Genomic DNA, 18,553 nt, shown 5'->3' with positions numbered 1-18,553 from the left:
AGTCTGTACAGCCTATAACCAGAGGTTCTGTGCATATGTAGAGGAATCAAAGCTGCTGAAAGCTGAACCCTGAGCTCTGTCTGTAGTGAGCCTCCTTCAACATGAATTCCTCTTCCAACTGCAGAAGTATTACATGTGGACAGGATACTCAGAAATATTCAGAAAGTCTCATACAGAAAAGAAATTGGGAGGAGATGCTGACAGAACTTGAGCATTTGGCCAACTTCGCCAAAATATTGCTTAAAAATAAAGCAGTGATTTTCTTGGAATGGTAGGCATATGGTTTAAGAGTTTTTAGCTAAATCCTTGTGAGTGTTATCCTGTTCGTGTGAAAAGTGTTACTGGCTTTATAGCCTTTATGGTAGGGATGTAAGACAGAAGCACTAATAATGAATCACCTGAGTGGCAGGCATTGAAGCCATTATCAAATAGACTAGAAGGCATTTTTTCTGTCCTCTGCAAATACTGGTTAGTGCTACACCAAACAAAGACCTGTCCCCCATATGTGTACCCTTCTTCCCACAAGAAAAAGAAAACATTCTTTCAGGGTTTTTTTGTTCCTTGAATTCAATCTTGGGAAAGGAAACCCTCAGTAGTAAATAATTAGGTTAGGAGCTAGCAGGACGGACTTAAATGAAAGTGCCTCCTTCAGCGATTCCTCTCCCATCTTAATTGTACAATGGACTTTCTCAGTGTTGCTTCCTGGTATTCATCCAACCCTGAGTACCTGTAAACAATTAACATTCTCCCACATGGCACACAAACCCTTGGTCAGTGTTTAACAGGGTATTTGTGTGTGACAGCAGATTAACCTCTCCTTGAGGAATCCTTCTGTCCTCATTCTGCCTCTCTTCTGTGTCCTTTCCTCTCAGTTGTTTGTTGCTCATGTATTTGGTTTATATGCAGACTCTAAATACACTCGTGCTATGTGATGCTGCTGTCTCCTCTGTCCTGAGAAGAAGCTCTAATTCCATCAAAATGCTGTTTTTTCAATTGTCTATCTGTTGTAGTCCCTATCTAATCTGTTTGCACCTACATAATCAGTTTGTTGTAGTAATAAGCTGCTGATAGGAATGTGCTGTTCCACTCTTACTGGAAAAAATGAACTGTTTCCTGGGCGTTCTGTAAAGTTTCTCTTAGTGCTGTTGTCTTCACATACTAGATTTGAGCAAAGTACTTTACTACTAGCCTCTGAACTGGGGCTCTGCTCTATGGTGCTTTGTTTATGGCACAAGAGTGCCTACCGTGACCTTGTGCCATGAGAAGAGCTGGAGATGCCATGTAATGTGGCATGACTAGTGCTAATATCTCCTTTCCCAAATTATAAGATTGTATTTCTGCCCAGCCCTTCTGCATTTAAGACAGGGTGCAATATTTGCCTCGCAGATGTCTGAATGCTCTAATGTTGCACTCTTATGCAGTGGCTTGGAGACATTACAACTGTGTGTTTTTTAAAGCAAGAAAGACCTGTGATGCTCTACAGTTCAAAGAGCTCACTAATGTGTCACATGTACAAATGAGCTCAGTCTGAAAAGTACTTGTTAACCAGTGGTAAAAGTAACTCAGTAAAAAAAAAAAAACACCACCCCAATCCACCTCCAATAAAAAAAGTAAAAATGGACAACTCTTGTGTGCTTCTGGAGGAAAAAAGTTGTCTCTAAAATGACAGTTTTCTCTCCTGATTGCTCAGTGCTGGTGCTAGTCGTCTCATGCAATCAACAGGCATCAAAATTGCTGTAGAGAAGTGCTCAGTGCTGCATTAATGCTTTTAGAAAGGAGAACAAGCCTGAAATTTTTGAATGTGTAGTTGTACCTGAGATGTTGGTCCCTTGAACTTCAGCAGCAGTTGGAGCACTTCAGGAGTCAGTGGTGCATACTGCCTGTAATCATCTTAGTCTTGAGCTCGTCTTGGCCTGCTCAAGAAGGTGACTCCAAGGATCAAAGTTGCACACATACTACACCATAAGAGAGTAGATAACAAATTACTGGGAATAATTTTACCCAGTAATGTAAATGACTGACAAATAGACTGAAACCTGCAGAACAAGGGAGGAATAGGAATGGCTCTTACTTTTGAAGCAACTTTTGTAAAAGAAAAAAAGTTAATGGAAGACTGCAGTGTCTTAACAAATATACTTTGCATCTAAAAGTACAGTTAATTTTATTTGAAACTTAGTACTAAGATTTATATATTCTAAGTTTTGTACCGACTGTTTTGTCTGTCTGGCCATTTCATATTAATGACAAAACTAGAAGCAGATTGGACAGATAAGGTGGAACCCTGAAGCTGCTTCCTGTACATGATCTTTAGTGTTTTCTAAATTCTTTTCTTATCACCTTCTAATCATGTCTGGCAGCATAACACATGCCTTCAGGGGATGATAGTCTGTGGTCATGCGGGATTTTTGTTTTTAAGTCTTCTAGCATAAATTTTAGGAAGCTTATATTGATCAGGTAACATATGAGTTATCTCTGAGTGGATATGCACACCCACGGGTATTATGTATGAGTAGTGCAGGAGCCCAAAAAAATGATGATAAAGGCAACAGTCTGCAGTTGCTATTCCGTAGATCAATGTTTATGCTGTGACTGGAGCAAGCTAAGGTTCAGCAGGATTAATAGCTCAAGGAGAGCCTAGTGAGGTAAATACAGTTATCATCTCAGTGTTGCTTCAATCTTAAATTAAAAAAAAAAAATCAAAACAGAAAAGTGTAATTCTGCTCCTCTTTGCATGCATAGAGACCAGTGAGGCTTGTTCAGCTCAAAAAGGCTCTTTGCAGAGGCAGCTCTGGCATCTCTGCACTCCGAGTTGGAAACATGCCCGTGCAACTCTGACAGCACCAGCTGAGATTTGGTTCCTGTTGCCTGTCAGTCCTGTGATAAGTTGGTTTGAGTGGATAATTTCAAGATGTGGATCTAGTGATATTAGAAAATAAGCGGTCGTTTCAGTTTTCTTTATAGAACTTGTGTATGAATGTCACTATTGCACCTGAAGTGGGGGGAAAAGACAAAATGTCTTTCCTGGAAGCTATATCGGGAGTGAAATTAATATGGCTGATCAGTGGGAAATGCCTTTTCATTCTGTAGCATTCTGTAGAATACTCTTCATATTATGTGTTGGTTCTTGTCTGTTAACTTCATCGGATGTCCTTTTCCACTTTCTGAAACACTTTTCTTCAAGTTTAATACCTCTGGCTGTTCAGTCATTTCAAAAGGTAGGCAGCTCTCTCCCTTCACAGAAGTGTGTAATAAATGTCGGAGATGTTTTCCAGTGCACTTTGTCTTATCCATAAAACAAGGACAGGGTTTTCTTGTTTGTTCTGGAAGCTCAAGTAAGTTCACTGGAGGGCTCGCACTACACAACGGACTACTGATCACTGCTTTCCAGCAGCACCTCTGTTTCATAAAACCAGCCTAAAGTATCCACTGCCCTGTTCTGTGGGATGTGTATCTCAGGTGCCATTGGTGTCTCTTTTTTTTTTTTTTTTTAATAGGATTGAACCCATTTGAAGGACCTAATTTGTGAGCTGCTTCTTTAAAGCCAACAAATGGTGCATCAGGGCAACCTCTGGACCGAAAACTTTAGAGAAGCATTTAGTACTTCTGGGGAGCTTTTCCTATAACGTGAAGTTCCAACAGCACTGAAAAAGCAGTCTTGTTTTTTGTTGCACTCTGAAGTTCCTAACTCCTCTAAGCTGATGCTTCATGAGGGAAACTCTTGGGCAAATTCACCTTGTATAAAAATAATCACTTAAGCTTCCAAAGACATTGCCAGTTATAGCCCAAAGTTATCACTTGAGACCAAGTATATATTTTTAATCAAACATCTGTACCCTGGGAAAGGCGAAACGTAATTTTTTAAGAATTTATTGTATTGTTTTTCTTTGTGTTTATAACATGTATAATGCTTAAGCTGCACCTGTTCATCTGACCTGCCTTCAGTTTGTTCAATAAAATGATGCAGTACTATTGCTACGGAATACCTTCAACATTTGGAACAAGGTGACTTCTGGCAACTATTGACTACTTTGATACTTTTTAGCTGTGCTTCCAAAAAAAATAAGAGGGTATCAAAGACTTTAAATATAAGTCTGAATGTGCTTTTTTTTCTCCCCTATAAGTTTTTTCCTTATCAGTGGGTCTGTCAGGAAGGCATGGAGAAAAATTAAACTTCCTACATAACTCATCCCGCTTGCATCTGAAGTACTGCTTATGTTTTTTTCCTGTTGGTTGTTACCTTGCTCCAGGCTTGGGCCTACTCTTCTCCTACTCAAGGACTTGAGCTCACTGCTGGTTATGGAAATGTTGATTGTGGAAAAAAGCTTCTCATGGGAACACAGTAGTTTAACGTTCAGCAGTAAAGATGCAGGAGGCAAAAATCAACTAATTGAGAATCTGGAGATAAAGAAGACAAAGTAATTACCTTATCTACTTCTCAAACTGTTCCTTCATTTACTTGGACAGAAACAGGCTTACAGTTACCCAGTATGAAAAGCGTAATGAGATCGCAACACACCTTTGAGCAAAGTGGGGGTTGTACACTTTAAAGAGTAACTTAGCAAGAGCATTGTACTCATCAGCAAAGCTGTTGTAACTCAGTGAAGTATGAGCAGTTCTTATATGTATGTATCTCATAGCTGTTTTATTTAAATAGGCGAGAAAAAAGAAGCAAATGCAATTGACCTTAGGCTTGAAATATTAAAAATCCCAGTTAATGGAGGGCAGCAAGCGTGCTGGATGTGAGGAGTTTGATCACAACTGTAAAACATCAGTCTTCACATCCATCAATCATCAGAAAACTGAGTTTTGGACCCTTATACTACCACCCACATTCACTTGTGTCAGGTCAAGCCCTGATAAAAAAAGCCGTGTGAGAGTTGGCATAGTTACTGTGTTCGCCCCAGGAGAAGGAAACAACTTCAGGAGGTCGTTTGGCCTAACCATCTCTCAAAGCAGCATTGACTGCATTGACTGAATTCAGATCATCCTGAATCAATGCAACATCAGGACTTCTGCAGCAGATCCATTAGCTTAACTGATCTCTTTACATGTAGTATTTTCATATATTAAAGATACCTGTACTAGTTCTTGTGTTCCAACTGAAACAATTGAGATAATAAAAAAAAAATCCACTTTTTCCTTCCCTCGTATGCTCAGTGAGCCTTTGAGGGTACCATACCGCATCATGGTTGGTGACACTGTGTGTATATACACACTCTATGGCTTCCTTAGTTCTTGGACTCGTGATTGCTGAAGTAGCTGGCTGCATGTCTGTAAAAGGCACGTCACTGACAATGTCTTCCAAGAGCTGTGAGGAGGTAATTTACAATATATTAGGTTATAAGTATGATTTCTTTTGGAAATAGGTTCTAAAATATTAATTTGGAAGCCATAGTCATGAAATATAGGCAGCAATTATCCACTGAATTTGGTTTTATGTAGCTGTCGCATGCTATAAGTGCTAAACAATTGAGCTTTGTCATGCTGAAGAGCGATCATGGGACAGCAGCCCCCTGTGATCTGCGTGGCCAGCGAAACAAATCAGATTTGTTCTCAAAATGTTTACAAGAACAGGAAAGCCTTCAGAAAGAACCACTTAGGAATGCGAGTCTACATTCATTCCAGAGGAAGATACAAATAAAAGGGTAGAAGATTGTCATCTCCTAAATCTCCATGGTAGGAAATCAGGTTTGGAAACTGGTCGTTCAGAATAAATACAAATCCAGCACTTGCAGCTGAGCTCGGACCTCCACGTTTGGTCTGGTTTACATGCAGGACGTCTGCATTGTGCTCCCTTGCAAGCTATTAAGTCGCATGCTCGTGTCTTTCAAAGTTTCTGAGTGTGAGTTCCTTCCTGGTGATTTGGGAGTAACGGGGAAGTTTGATAACTCATAGTTGTGCTTTAATGAAAAAGTAAAACTCTGAAATTGAGGATACCCAAAGATGTCCACAGGAGTTCGGTGGAAGTTGGTTTGGGTGGGGATTATGATGAATTGTTCTTAAAATCCCATGGCTATTCTGGGCATCCGAGGACAGTTTGAGAACTGTTTGAAGCATTGGGGCATAACAGGCCCGTTGTTGGCAAGGGCTGACGGGGTTGGTAGGTAACGTGGCTGTGCAGGGAAAGCACAGGCTTCCCAGGAATTCTGCTGCTCTGCACCAGTGTGCAAATCCAAGCTCTGGAGCAAACCTGTTCTTTTTTTTTGTGTGTCCAGCATGCGAGTCTACCACCATTCAGTCAGATTGCATTGTTGTAGGTAAATAATTAAAACTTCTTTTTTTTTTTATAAGTGTTAATCTCTGCTGAATTCTTGATTGAACGTTCGGATACTTGGGCTGGATGTAGGTCATATTATACGTTAAAACTCGCGTGCCCTTTGCAACTCCAGATAGCTAAATCCTACCTATAGTAAACGTATCTTTATCTCTCCCCTCTTCCTTACCCCAATGTGCAACGGCAAAAGAAGAGACAGATCGAGTGTGTCAGTCTGAATGTGAAAGAAGAATGACTTGGCATAGATACGATGATAACACTTTGAGAACAGGAGAGAGAAAAGTGCTCGTGTAGGGCCTGCTTCAGTTGGCTTAGAGCGCTATTTAGATAAGCCCGGCTGTGGTCTGTCTTTTCCCTCGCGGTGGCGTTACTGCTTGTCTGACCTCATGGTGAACCAGCTTAAGGAATCAAATCAACAGGAAATTTTGCTTTTTATTTTTTTTTTTTTTTGGCAGAGTTTGCCTTCTGCCTGTTTAAATTCTTGAATGGTTGCACTATGAGATCAATCGAGTGCCAGTGCTGGCATGAGGAGGCTGCACAGTCAGCACAGAAGAAGAAAGACAGAATCCCCACAGCATCCCAAACATAAATGGGTTTAAGCTGTCCTTACACTATATCTCAAAGGTCCATGGTTATCCAGTTTTTGTTTGTCTTGCTTTGTCTCTTGCTGGGGGTACACCCTACTTCTCTCTTCTTCTCTCTCTTGGCTCCCTTGGGACCCTTTCCTGATAATGAAATGGTCCTCAGAGATGCTGTAGTGTGTTGAAATAGCTGTGGAGGCTGCTACCTGTGGTTACAGCTCTTGGCATTGATTGTTAGGGGTTAGAGCCCTCTGCCTTCCTTGCCTCCGTGAGCTCTGCCATGACCACTGGCCTCTGCCAAAGCTGTTAGAGTACCTTCGTCCCTTCTCTGAAGTCCTGTGTGTATTTGTAGATCTCTGTGCCTGGAGATGTAGGAATACTTCCTCTGTCTTGAGAGAACCTGGAGGTACATAGTGGGGAAACTTTTCTGGAGCTTCAAGATGGTGGCCAGGTAAAGAGTACTGAGGTAGGGCAAGGGGAAGCATATCCCTGAGTCTTTTAGGTCTGGGATGAGAGAAGTAACTTACAAAGCTGAACAAACTTTTTTTTTTTTTCCTGTAGACAAAATCTGAGAACTTTTTTCCCTAGTGCCTTTTTTAAGGTACAGTAATCAGTACAGTATAATTACCTCTAATTTAAAAAAAAAAATGTATGTAGTTAATAGCATGTTCAATTCCATTTCCATCTAATCTTCTGAGCCTTTTTCTAGGGCACTGTAATTTGTTTTTTGAAAGTGCCAGGAAAAGACCAGCGCTTGAGTTCCTCTTCCAAAGGAAGAGGGTTTAGATTCACGCGTCTCAGTAGCGTCACGAACGATCTTGATTCACCTAAAGATCAAAGAGGACAAGAACAAGAGATTTAGGAATGCTTTGCAATAATCATCAACTTCTAAAAACTGCTAGAGCTTGTTAGATATTGAACGCTAAAGTTGGTCCATCTGCAGTGCGACTGTGCTGCATGCTTTTGAAAACATCTTCTGCATGTTCTGTCATTAGCTTGATCATTGGATCTGTATCATTCCCACAAATGCAAAATCAAGTCTGTGCTCACAAAAAGCTTCTTGTATACATCACACGTAAGCAGAAAAACAAGAAAGCTTAACAAACTTGACTGCATTCTTACTGTGTCCCCATTACCATGCTCTTAAGGGGGATTTCAGAGGTCCCAGATTCGGGGGCTCGTAGAGGAGTGCGGTGCCAAATTGCACATTGCTTACTCACTCGGCTTAACTGGCTTTCAGTGTTGACAAAGATAACACTTCCCTTCCTGAAGGAACTCACAGGGTGTTAAAACTAAGTAACTGTCATTTAGAGGACGATGCTCTGACATGAATTTATATTGTTATAGATATCTCTGTTAAATGTTTTGTTAGCAGTTCAGCTTTGTGCTCTAATGGCTAAGTTATCAAACAATTGCTACAGCAACTTCAACGTATTTTTAAATGCTGTGAGCACAAGTGCATTTTAAAAATATTAACATATTCTTTCAGAGGGCAAACTTCTTGATTGGAGTATGTTACCGTGAGTCAGAAAAACTGGTGATAACAAACTTCTTAACTTTTTTAATTAAACAGAAATTAAAGGTGAGTTGTGGCTATGAAGTACTTGCCAAAATTTGTTACTTTATTATATCCTGCTCCTGGGGGAGGGAGGTCCTTATTACAGCTGTGTAATCAGCGGGCCACACCATGCTTTAGCAAAGAAGCCAGTAATAGGTGTAGAAATGGGTTCATTTGAAGTGATACCCATAGTTAAGTGAAGATGGACTGGTGCAGAAAGTCTGTATTGCCAGCAATCTGTGCTGTTCCCACTGTGTTTTAATTTACATACGTATTCTCATGACTGTAAATCTCTTTTTTTTTAAAAAAGCACCAGATTTATTCATGCAATTAAGAATGCAAAACAAGCCACACATCTTCACATGGCCAGTTGAACTGTTACGTGATCTCTTCGGCTACTATGTTGTTTGCTGGTCAGAAAGCCTGGATGTTTAGAAAAGATGAGTACACAAACACAGAGCAGGAAAGGACTGGAACAGAAAGCCAGATTGTCCAGCTGCAGTCAAAAAAAAAAAAAAAAGGCAAATTTCAGACTCAAGTTGCTGAGGTTTCTGCAGTGCTTGGTTGGTAATGCATTATCTCGCTGTATTCTTGACTTCGAGCAGCTATTGTGCTGAAGTGTGGGTCCCGGCTGTCGAAGGGTTTCCCACTTTCTGCCTGCAGGAATGTCTGGAGCTTGGAGAGGCCAGATTGTCTGGCTCTTTTCTCTTTTTTTTTTTTTTTTTTTTTTTAACCAACCTTGTTTCCAATCTGGTCTGAATGCAATCAGCTATCTGTAGATAGCAAGCAGTGACTGGCTATGAATAATGTCTGTGTTACTTGCGAGTGACATCTGTGACTTGCCAGACAGCCTACGTGAAATGCTTCCAATCATCTAGATGGTGCTCGTGCACGCACGCAGGAGGGGACCGCAGCCCTAGTGCAGGGCCGGGGCTCTGCTTCACTTCAGCAACCCCAGTCATGTGCTGCTCTAGCCCAAGATCCACAAATTGGGGTGTACGTGCACCGCTCCGAGATGGTGCCCAGGCTGGTGTGGGGCCACCAGCTGCTCCTGCGGCTAATGGTTGTGCCTGCTCCTGCCATCATGTGAATGGTGAGACTCAGGAAAATGAAAAGACTTTGGAAATCCTTTGTTTGAGCAGTTTGCAGAATGTTTCCTTTGCTGTAGGAGCTTGTGTATCAAGGTCAGCTTATAAGGATAGGGAAAGCTGAGTTTTCACTTCAAGGCTCAAACCCACAAATCTTTTAAAAGCGGTAACGTGGACGGTAGATCACCCAGCAGATCTCTAACGTGGCTGAAGAGAGTGTATTTTAAGAGACTTGTAAGCCTCATCTGTCCCTAAGAATGGAGCTGAAGGACAGTTGCTCCGTAACAGGTGAAAATATCGGAGCTAGGGTCTCTTAGACCCTCTGATCCCTCTGCAGTAAGGGGATACCAAACAGTCTGATTTGAAGGGCTGCAGTTGCTTACTGCTCGCTCACAATCTGGAGAAGATAATGATGGCAGATTGCTCTCACTGCCACGACAAGTTCTTCATTCCACTTTATTTCGTGATGCCGCTAGGCTTCAGCCTAGTGATTCTGGCGTGTTTCCCTGCATGCCCCTATGTGCCTACACGTGTTTGTGCTGTTGATGTTTACAGGTTGGTCAGTGTTTGCAACCCTTCAGAAGAGATGGAAATGCTTCTTTTAGGGCTGAGGGAAACTAACAAAGTTCTTTAGTGGAACAAAATCCACTATTTTTTCTGTAACGTCTCACATCTGTTAACAGTTCTGAGTCTTGACTGAAGTGGAAATCTTTAGAGAGATGCTCAGTTCAAAGGAGAAATTTGTCTGCCATGCCTGAGTTTTTCTTCAGGGTTGGCAGAAACAGGAAAATGACTCTCACGCAGGTGGTAGGTATGCTGTGCAGAGGAGCTGTTTTAGAAGAGTTCTAACAGCTGCTTCTGTCTAAGACACAATTCTTACAGCTTTGAAGCCTGCTGATGTATAGTGTTGAAAGCTGTGTAAGGGTACTGTTATTTCTATGATGTCTGTAAGCAAATCCAGAATGCAAAATATTTAGAAGCTTAAATAGAGTTAAACTCATCATGCTAACTTAGTCTTACAGACTGAAAAGAAGAAAAAAAAATCCCCAGAACGTAGCTATTACTTGTGTGGGGTTCTTTGCCAAATGTTCTTGACAGTTCAAGGTAACTGAGTTTAATTATGTTTGCGTTAATTAGGATTTCTGCTTAAGGAAATCAGCCAGGATTGGGGTGGGGATGAGATGCTTCATGGTACTGACCACATTTGCATGCAGTTTGTCCCCTGGACCATGGGTGCTCTTCTGAGACTTCTGTTAAGGACAAATGGATAAAGCTTGACTGCAGTGTCATCAGGATGGGTTTAGGGTTTGGGGCATTTCACCTCAGAGTTGTTAATTTCATGTTTACACTTCCAAAAACTTAGGAACAAATAGGATGCATCGTTCTCCACCATCCATGCTGTTACTGATTGTTTTGAGAGGCTGCAGTATTCACGTATGAAGACTTGTCTTTGTAACTGATCCTTGGAGCTGCACAGAGATGACTTTCTTTGCAATGGATTAATAACATTAAGGTGAATATTTACATTGAATAAGTTCTGTTTACTCTCTAGCCAGGAGATGGCTCTGTCTAGCCATTCCCAAAGGACATCAGCATTTCTGAAGCTGGAGATAACTGGTATTCTCAGGAGAAGTCTGTCTTAAACTCTGGTGTTTATTTCATGATTTTCAGGATACCCATAGGGAAAAGCTTGAACAGGAAGGGATCTGAACATAATTGGAGTAAAAAAAATGTATGTATATGGACCTGCTTTCCTGCAACTGAAGATCTGTTTGTGGAAAGCCAAGGTAAAGGCTTTACAGTAACTGGAACTTGGCTACAAAAGCTGGGTGAGCACTCATGCAGTGGTCGTACTGCCTGAAACACAGCCCTTGAACTGAAGCACAAGTAGCAAAAAAACATCAAGCATAGTTTTCTTATTTCTTTGCAAGTGCTGTTAAACCTGGTGGCTACTTCCACTGATCTTAGAATAGAATAATAAAAGTAGCTGTTGAGTGACTTCATATCACTGGGCCACAGATATTGCAGTCCATGCCAGTCTCAAGAAGCCAGAGAAAGAAGAGGACTACTGATCCACTCCAGCCGTACGCAGTGGCCCAGCAGTAGGCTATTTAACCCAAAAGGTAGAAATAATCTGCAGATTGGACAGACTAAACTGAGGCAAGATAAATACTTGGGAAGACCCATCTTCAAAGAGCAGTTGTTGACCACTGTACGTTTAATGTGCTGCCAGAAATGAAGGGAGCACTTGGAGTCCGAGTCTTAGGTACTGCAGAAAGCCTGCCTGGCTTGGGTTTGGCTCTTCCGCTGCCCTAATGGGAATGTCAAGTGACATCTGACAGACACGCCTGCCTCAATGCTTAAATCAGCATTACTGTTATACCTGGATCTTGTTTTTGTGAGAAACATTGAAAGAGCTCAGACTCTGCATGGGGATGCTGAAGAGAAACAAAACAATTAAGTGTTTGTGCTTAGGAGTGTTATCAGCGCTGTGGGATGCACAGGGTGAGGAGCTGAGGTTTGAACAAAGGATGTAGCATTTAACCAATGACTAACTAGAATGAACTTACGCATTCCTTAATTACAAGTAATCCATATATTGGACTTTACAGAAGTTACATTATTGAAGTTGTGCAAGCTATTGCACGAAGGAAGCATGTTGGGCATATGTAGCGTTTCCACAGGTAAGGGACTCAGCTGAAAGAAACAGATACAACCTGGCCATGAATTGTAATTTTTAAGTGTTGATTTTCACAGTTCTTACCCTATGGCACTCCTGTTCTGTGCCATCTAGATGTGCACAAGTGAATCCCTGCTGACTGTTAGGTCAGGTGAAGTAACTACCCTGTACCTTGGCTACTGTCACAGGTCAAAAAAAAATTAGTGTTTTTGTGAAGGGCAGTAGGTTATGAGAAGGCTTTTTTTCCTTTTTAAATCAATTGAAAAACATATAATTGGCTAGTATAAAACTATCTTTCTGTTCGTGTTGTCTTCTCTGTTGCATTGCAAAAAACTTACTTGATTTAGGCCCCCAGTGATAGCTTTACTGAGGGTTTACCAAAAATGTGTCTTTTAAGTTGAAGACTTCTGTCTAGTTGTATTCTATACTGATAATAAACTCTGCTAAGACTTTGCACAGATGAATGTTAGTGAGAAAGGACGAAACTTGTATTTCCAGCCCCTAAGACTTCAAATGGAGCCTTCTTTGGGATTCTAAGGTTCCGGGCACAAAAAATGTCACACAATATAATGTAGTTGAAACTGTTGCTGTAAGATCGTCTTAAAATGGCTACTACTTCTTTTGTTGTTCTTAATATTTGGTGATTTTTTTTATCAGTGTTTTAATGCTGAGAGGATCAACTTGCAACTTCTGAAGGAAAACCTGTGCATTTAAGCTCAGGGAATTGGCAACTTTCTATTGAGAAGGGAAAAAGCAAAATATAAACATTTTAAAGTTCCAATAAATGTGGCAGTGTGATGGGCAGCATCTATTGGGATAGGACTCAATTTAGGATTTTAGGAAGTTTGAAAGTTGCTTTGTTTCCAGTTCCACTTTATTTCCTGCTTCCTGTATAGACGAGATGATTTGCATTTTTTTTAATACTATGATGTCTTTGTGATCTAGCGATAAGAAACTCAAATTATGCAACACTTCTAGAAAACTCTGATTAGTAAATATGAATAAATTTGCATTGTTATTGTCCCAGCTTCTTAAAAGCTGGACTTTTCTGCAAGGATCCAAAATGGTTAGCTTTGTTTTGGTTGGGAGACACAAGAATTTAGTGTTTTTCTCCAGGGACTTTGTGGAACTGAGTAGCTTTTGGGCACACAAGACTGATTTGTTTGGATGCTCCATATTTCTGAGGGTTAACACATTTATATGATAACACTCAAATATTTCTGACTTCTTTTAAAATCATAGTGTCTGAAGAGTCTTCTGGCAATGTTTTGCAATGTGACAAGCTATGAAGATCTAATCAGCAGAGGGAGCTGTGTGGAAGAACAACACTTTCATCCTTTCTGTGGTCCAAGTTCTATGAGGCAAGACAAGGTGATTTAAAAAGCTTTTGAGAACTGCCTGAGCTGCCATAAAATACTGCTGGCTGTTTACTTCAGACACTGTTGTAAACTGATTTAAATACTTTAGGGAAGTACATTCCTATACAAATAGGTATAACTGCATTTATTTATTTATTTACAAATATTCATGAGGCTGATTGTAGGAAAGTAATTCTGAGATGCAGATCCCAACTTGGACTGTAGATACATTGGGGAAAAAGCTGCAAAGGTGAATGAAAAGCACCCGTTATTTTAAAATCCTTTGAGTCCCTGTATGGTTGCTCAGTACAGGGCAAAACCATGTCTTAAATTTTCAAGAGCTGGTTCGTCAGATCTCATCTACAACAGTACAACACGTCCTCACAAAGAAAAATAATTGTACTTTATTTTTTCCCCACCCTCTTTAATCCTTGTACTTTTGTGAGCTGTAAAGTAGGACAGTTTAACATCCTTATTACTGAGCATCTTAGAGAAGGGTGGGACAGGCAGGTGGGAAAGGAACATCTACAATCATGAAAAGATAAGTTATTCTGAACTCCTGGCACATCTAAGCATTACAGGATCTAGAAAGTAGACTTAATAAGCTTTTTGTGAATCTCTTTGATTTATTTCTTCTGAGTCTTCTAACTCCGTGAGAATTTATAAGTGTGGCTTTTAGTGTAGCACTGCATTAGTAAGCTCTTCACTTGAGATGCACAGCAGCTGGTTGTTAAACATGTAATTTTGCCAAATTTAGAACAAGAGATTTAAGAAAGAAGCTTTTTCTTGTAACTTGTACATATATATATAATTAGTAGCTTAGTACCATTTTAAACTTTTCCATCTGCATGATTGTTCTTTTGCATTACATAAGTCTTTGAGAACAGGTTTAATTACCTAATTAAGCCTAGGGTTATTATTTCCTGTGGAACATTTTAATTACAAATAAAATCTGAAACGAAATATCTACTGTTGAAGGAGAAGGTTTGTCCTAAGATTTTACAGCCATTTATGCTGGTGTAACTTAGTAAATGTTTCCATATGAAACCCTGAGGAGCAGGAACTCTTATTTACATATATCCATCCACAGGAGCACTCCCTCTAAAGGTAGCCTGCAGAAGACGTTTTTGAAGTTGCTCTGAAGACATCTTTGCTTCCTATCTTGAAGAAGTAGGTCTAAAAATGGATGTATTTGAGTGCTATATGTTCTTTAAATAGTCGTTTCTAGCCTTAGGGACAAAAGGTATTGGATTGGTTACCTCGATCTTGATGGACTGGTGGCCAGGTTCTCCCTAGCATATGTTTTTCAAGGTTTATGGAACAAGAAGTAGAATTCCTTCAAAATTTGCACTATAGAAATGTTAAAATGTATTAATTAGTTCCTTCATGACTAACTAAAAGGAAATCTTCCTTCTAAGTGATTAGGTTTTTCTTCATGATGAGAAGGTGTTAGAGTAAATACATGCTGATGCTTTCTTCAAGTTTGGGATTTTCAGGAAAGAGGGTGATCTTTCAAATGAAAAGCTGGAAGCAGTTTGGCCGAACCACTTTCTTGGCTCTTTAGCATTTAGACTTTTCAAGAGAGCAGTGCCACTCTTAAGTGGAAAGATGCTCTCTTCTCTACCTCTCACACCTCAAGAAAATCCAATTCAAACACATTTTTTCCCAACTATTTTTGTCAATAACAAAAAAGCAAATAATGTTGTGTTTATGACACAGTTATGAATTAATGCTTGTGCCATCACCTGAGCTTTCTGTTAGACAAGATCTGAAACTTCAGAGAGATGATTTGAAACTAAGAGAAGCTTTTTCAGAGAAAGACACCATAAACATCAAGTCCACAGGCTGCTTTTGTGAAGTAGAGGAAGCTGCGTTCTTATTTTCACAGTAGAAGAAAGTGAAACAGATGGACCAAGTGGTTTGGCAGAAGCAGAAAGTTTTTATTGTTGGAGAGGATTAGAGTTCAGGAATTTCGGTTTAGTGGCTCGCACACACCCTTCTGACTATTTACTTATTAATTTTTTTAATAAGGATGTGGTTTGAGATGTAGGATTTCTTGAGGGATTTTTAGGGAGGGAAGGGAGGTAGTCTTGCTTGACAATTTAATTCATATGTGCTTAATGATATGCACTGGAAATGCAGCACAAACAAGGCTCCAAAGATGAGCTCCAGAAATCTCTCTTCTGCTGGGGAGAGGGATATCTGCAGCGTGTTTGCCTTGGTGAGGAGAAATGTGGTCATGGGTACGTGCTCGTACTCAGGCTTTCCAGTGATTGGAAGTGTTCTGGTGGAAACAAAACAGATCTTCGTGCCGCTCGCCAGGATGAGCACAAGTCTGCATGCTCAGTGAGCCTGTGTCGGAGCCGGGGACGAGCGAGTTTAACCTTTTTGATCTTTGTTTGTGAAGCTTTATGAAGAAGAAGCTCTGCGGATGGTTCTCAGTGCAAGTGGAAGACTATTTTCTTCTTTGACAGTCCATGTTGGCTCAGAGCTCTGAAGTGCAGCAAACCAAGAGCTGTACCACCTGGCTGCTAGGTTAGCATTGTAAGAAACGTGGGCCACTTGAAACAAGCCGTGGCTCTACACAAACATTTTGGGTCTAGCCATAAAAGTATGTATAGATATAAAACACCACAATTTAAGGCTTGTTGAGCTTGGCAGGGATTTCAGGTTAACTCCTTTCAGGTCAAAATCATCTTGCACCCACGCAAACAATTAAGAAGAAAATTATCTGAAGTCTATTTGCATGAATTACTCTGGAAACAAATTTTACTCAATACAGAATGAATTATTCCACCATAAAATAGATGGAGGCACTTCTTAGAATAAACTACTTTGCATCTTTTAGCTGTCAGCTTGCTCTTTTAAACTATTATTACTTACTTGTCTCAGCCTGCCTGCTGTTGTGTCCTGAAGTGCTCTGGGATCATCTTGCCTGGATATAGTCTTGCCTATCTGTGTGTATATATTATACTGTGTGTGTGTGTGTACTTATATATAACATACGTGTATGTTTAGTGTATAAGTATAGCAAGAGCGTGCAGCTGAGTGTCTTTGTAGCTTGGTCTCTGTCCCCTCTGCTTCCCAGTGGTGGTGCTTCAAGGCCTTTCCCTCCCTGCACTTCTGAGTCTTGTTCCAGCAATAGTCACCAGGGTGCTGAGCTGTCTCCATTTTGGATCTATTAAAATGAAAGCAGGATTGCATCTGGGCCAGTATTGTGGTAAAGCTGCAAGAAATGAGATGGCCGTGGGTAGAGAAGTCATAAGGCCTACATGTGTCACTTTGAAAATAACCGTGGTTGTGGGGCAGCTCCTCCTTTTGCCAGGCAGGCTGCCAGGGACAGCGTTGCCATCCCAGTGTGGCCGAGAGCTGAAGCCCCATGAGGGCTCAAGCAGAAGGAAGTCTGATGCAAAACCCTGTGGCGGTGCCAGGCATCCCTGACCCCGGGCAGAGGAGCGAGCTGGCAGCGCTGGGCTGCATGTAAAGCAGGCTATGTTCTCCGTGGAGCAGCCCATCCTCTCTAACCATGGCATACCACGTTTTTCTGGCTTGCTGCTCTGCCTTTTGGGCCAAGGTGACTCTGCCCAGGAGTGTCTCTGCCATAGGAGCAGCCTCTGGAAATGCTGATGGTGTTACTGAGCCTGCGCCAGGAGCAGCTGGTGTCTCGTGGCGCACAGGGCCGGGGTCCTCCATCTTGGTGACACTGGCACGGCAGGGCACGGTGAGCAGCAGCGGGAGGTTGGCACGGGGCTGTTCCTCTGCCTCCTGCCCTCTGCTCAAGTGGAAAACACTTCAAGGGAGCAGAACAAAGAAAAGGTGGTTGTATTGCTTCAAGATGAACTCTTTAACGTGAAGGAAGAGGGGAGGGAAGGGGAAACAATCTCCAGCAGCCCACAGTGTGCGGTCAGAGCTCTCTTCCCAGTGCTCGTCACTCCATTGTAGTACACTCCGTAAGTAGTTCCAGAGATTTACATGGCTTAATGGAGGTTGCCTTCTGTTGCCTTTCCCTTCCCTTCCCTTCTCTGTGCAGCAGCCTTGTTTTGGCCTAGGGCTACAGGCCTCCCTGAGAAGCTTTCCTCCCGATTCCTGAGTCCCAGCTCAATCTGCTGCGTTGGTGTTGGCTTTTTCCCAACGCTGATGGTGCTGACTGTGCTGCTTATTTATCCCATTGGACATCATTAAAATAAGACTTCAGAATCATTTTTTAGGCTGTTTGGCAGATCAGGGCTCATGGTCTCACCAATATGCAAAGGTTTAACTGCAAGCAGTAACCCTTTCTTGTTTACTCTGATTTTTGTGAAGGACTGAAGTCCTGTTGGAAACTTAAACAGCTTTGCTCTTCTAATATATTTTTTTTTTCTTTGAGCGTCTGTTTCCAGATCTGGACTAGCTCTTCTGTCCACCTGGATCCCCCCTCCTGCTGCTGGGTACGGCAGCTGCTCAGCAGGATGGGGCTGGGGGTGGGGAAGGAGGTTGCTTGTTAGATCCCATCCATCCTTTAGCTGGCAGGAAGATGGTGATTGATCCCATCAGCTTTGACTTGGAGCATTTCTACACCCCAGATGTCTGTTCCCAACATTCCCAAATTGGCTGCACTTCCTTGGAAGCAGAAGTTATGGGGGAATGCGATAGAGACATCCAAGTTCAGCAGCACAAGAGCTATGCAAATGCGACTGTATCGTTGCTGGCCCAAGCTGAATATCCAGCTGCACTGCATCATGTGGGTTTATGAGCCTGAGTCTCCACTAGCTCATGAATCTCTGCTCTTGGTCTGTTGCTTGGTGTAGGCACGCACATCTTTGCAGATGCGTGTGTTCGGGGGTCCAGGCTCAGACAGCTGACGCTTCCTATATTTTACCGTTTCCAGCACTGATTCTAGAGCTGTGACTGGCCAAGAGCCCAGCAGCCATATCACAAAGGGCTTGTTGCCCGACGCCTTCAGTGACTGAATTTTGAGTCACATCTAAGTCTTGGACCCTCCAAACTTTCGGATGGACTAACCTGGTCTTTCACT

General features: G+C 41.6%; 1 protein-coding gene across 6 annotated transcripts in view; it reads left to right on the top strand.

Annotated features, from left to right (window-relative positions):
• Nucleotides 1–18,553, top strand: part of PRICKLE1 (prickle planar cell polarity protein 1) — a 65,298-nt gene that overhangs the window by 12,951 nt on the left and 33,794 nt on the right. For 2 of the 6 annotated variants that reach the window (XM_035544218.2, XM_035544219.2), the window contains 2 exons: nt 10,865–11,014; nt 13,424–13,552. The exons of 2 other annotated variants lie outside the window; for them this stretch is intronic. The gene's annotated coding sequence lies outside the window, so the exon portion shown is untranslated. Of the gene's footprint in view, nt 1–10,864; nt 11,015–11,172; nt 11,289–12,029; nt 12,186–13,423; nt 13,553–18,553 lie in introns of those variants that run through there. 2 more of the 6 variants (XM_035544215.2, XM_035544217.2) reach the window with 2 other exon arrangements.

This window comes from Cygnus atratus, chromosome 1 (genome assembly GCF_013377495.2).
Source record: "Cygnus atratus isolate AKBS03 ecotype Queensland, Australia chromosome 1, CAtr_DNAZoo_HiC_assembly, whole genome shotgun sequence".
Taxonomy (NCBI): Eukaryota; Metazoa; Chordata; class Aves; order Anseriformes; family Anatidae; genus Cygnus; species Cygnus atratus.
This window is presented reverse-complemented; position numbering and strand designations above follow the sequence as displayed.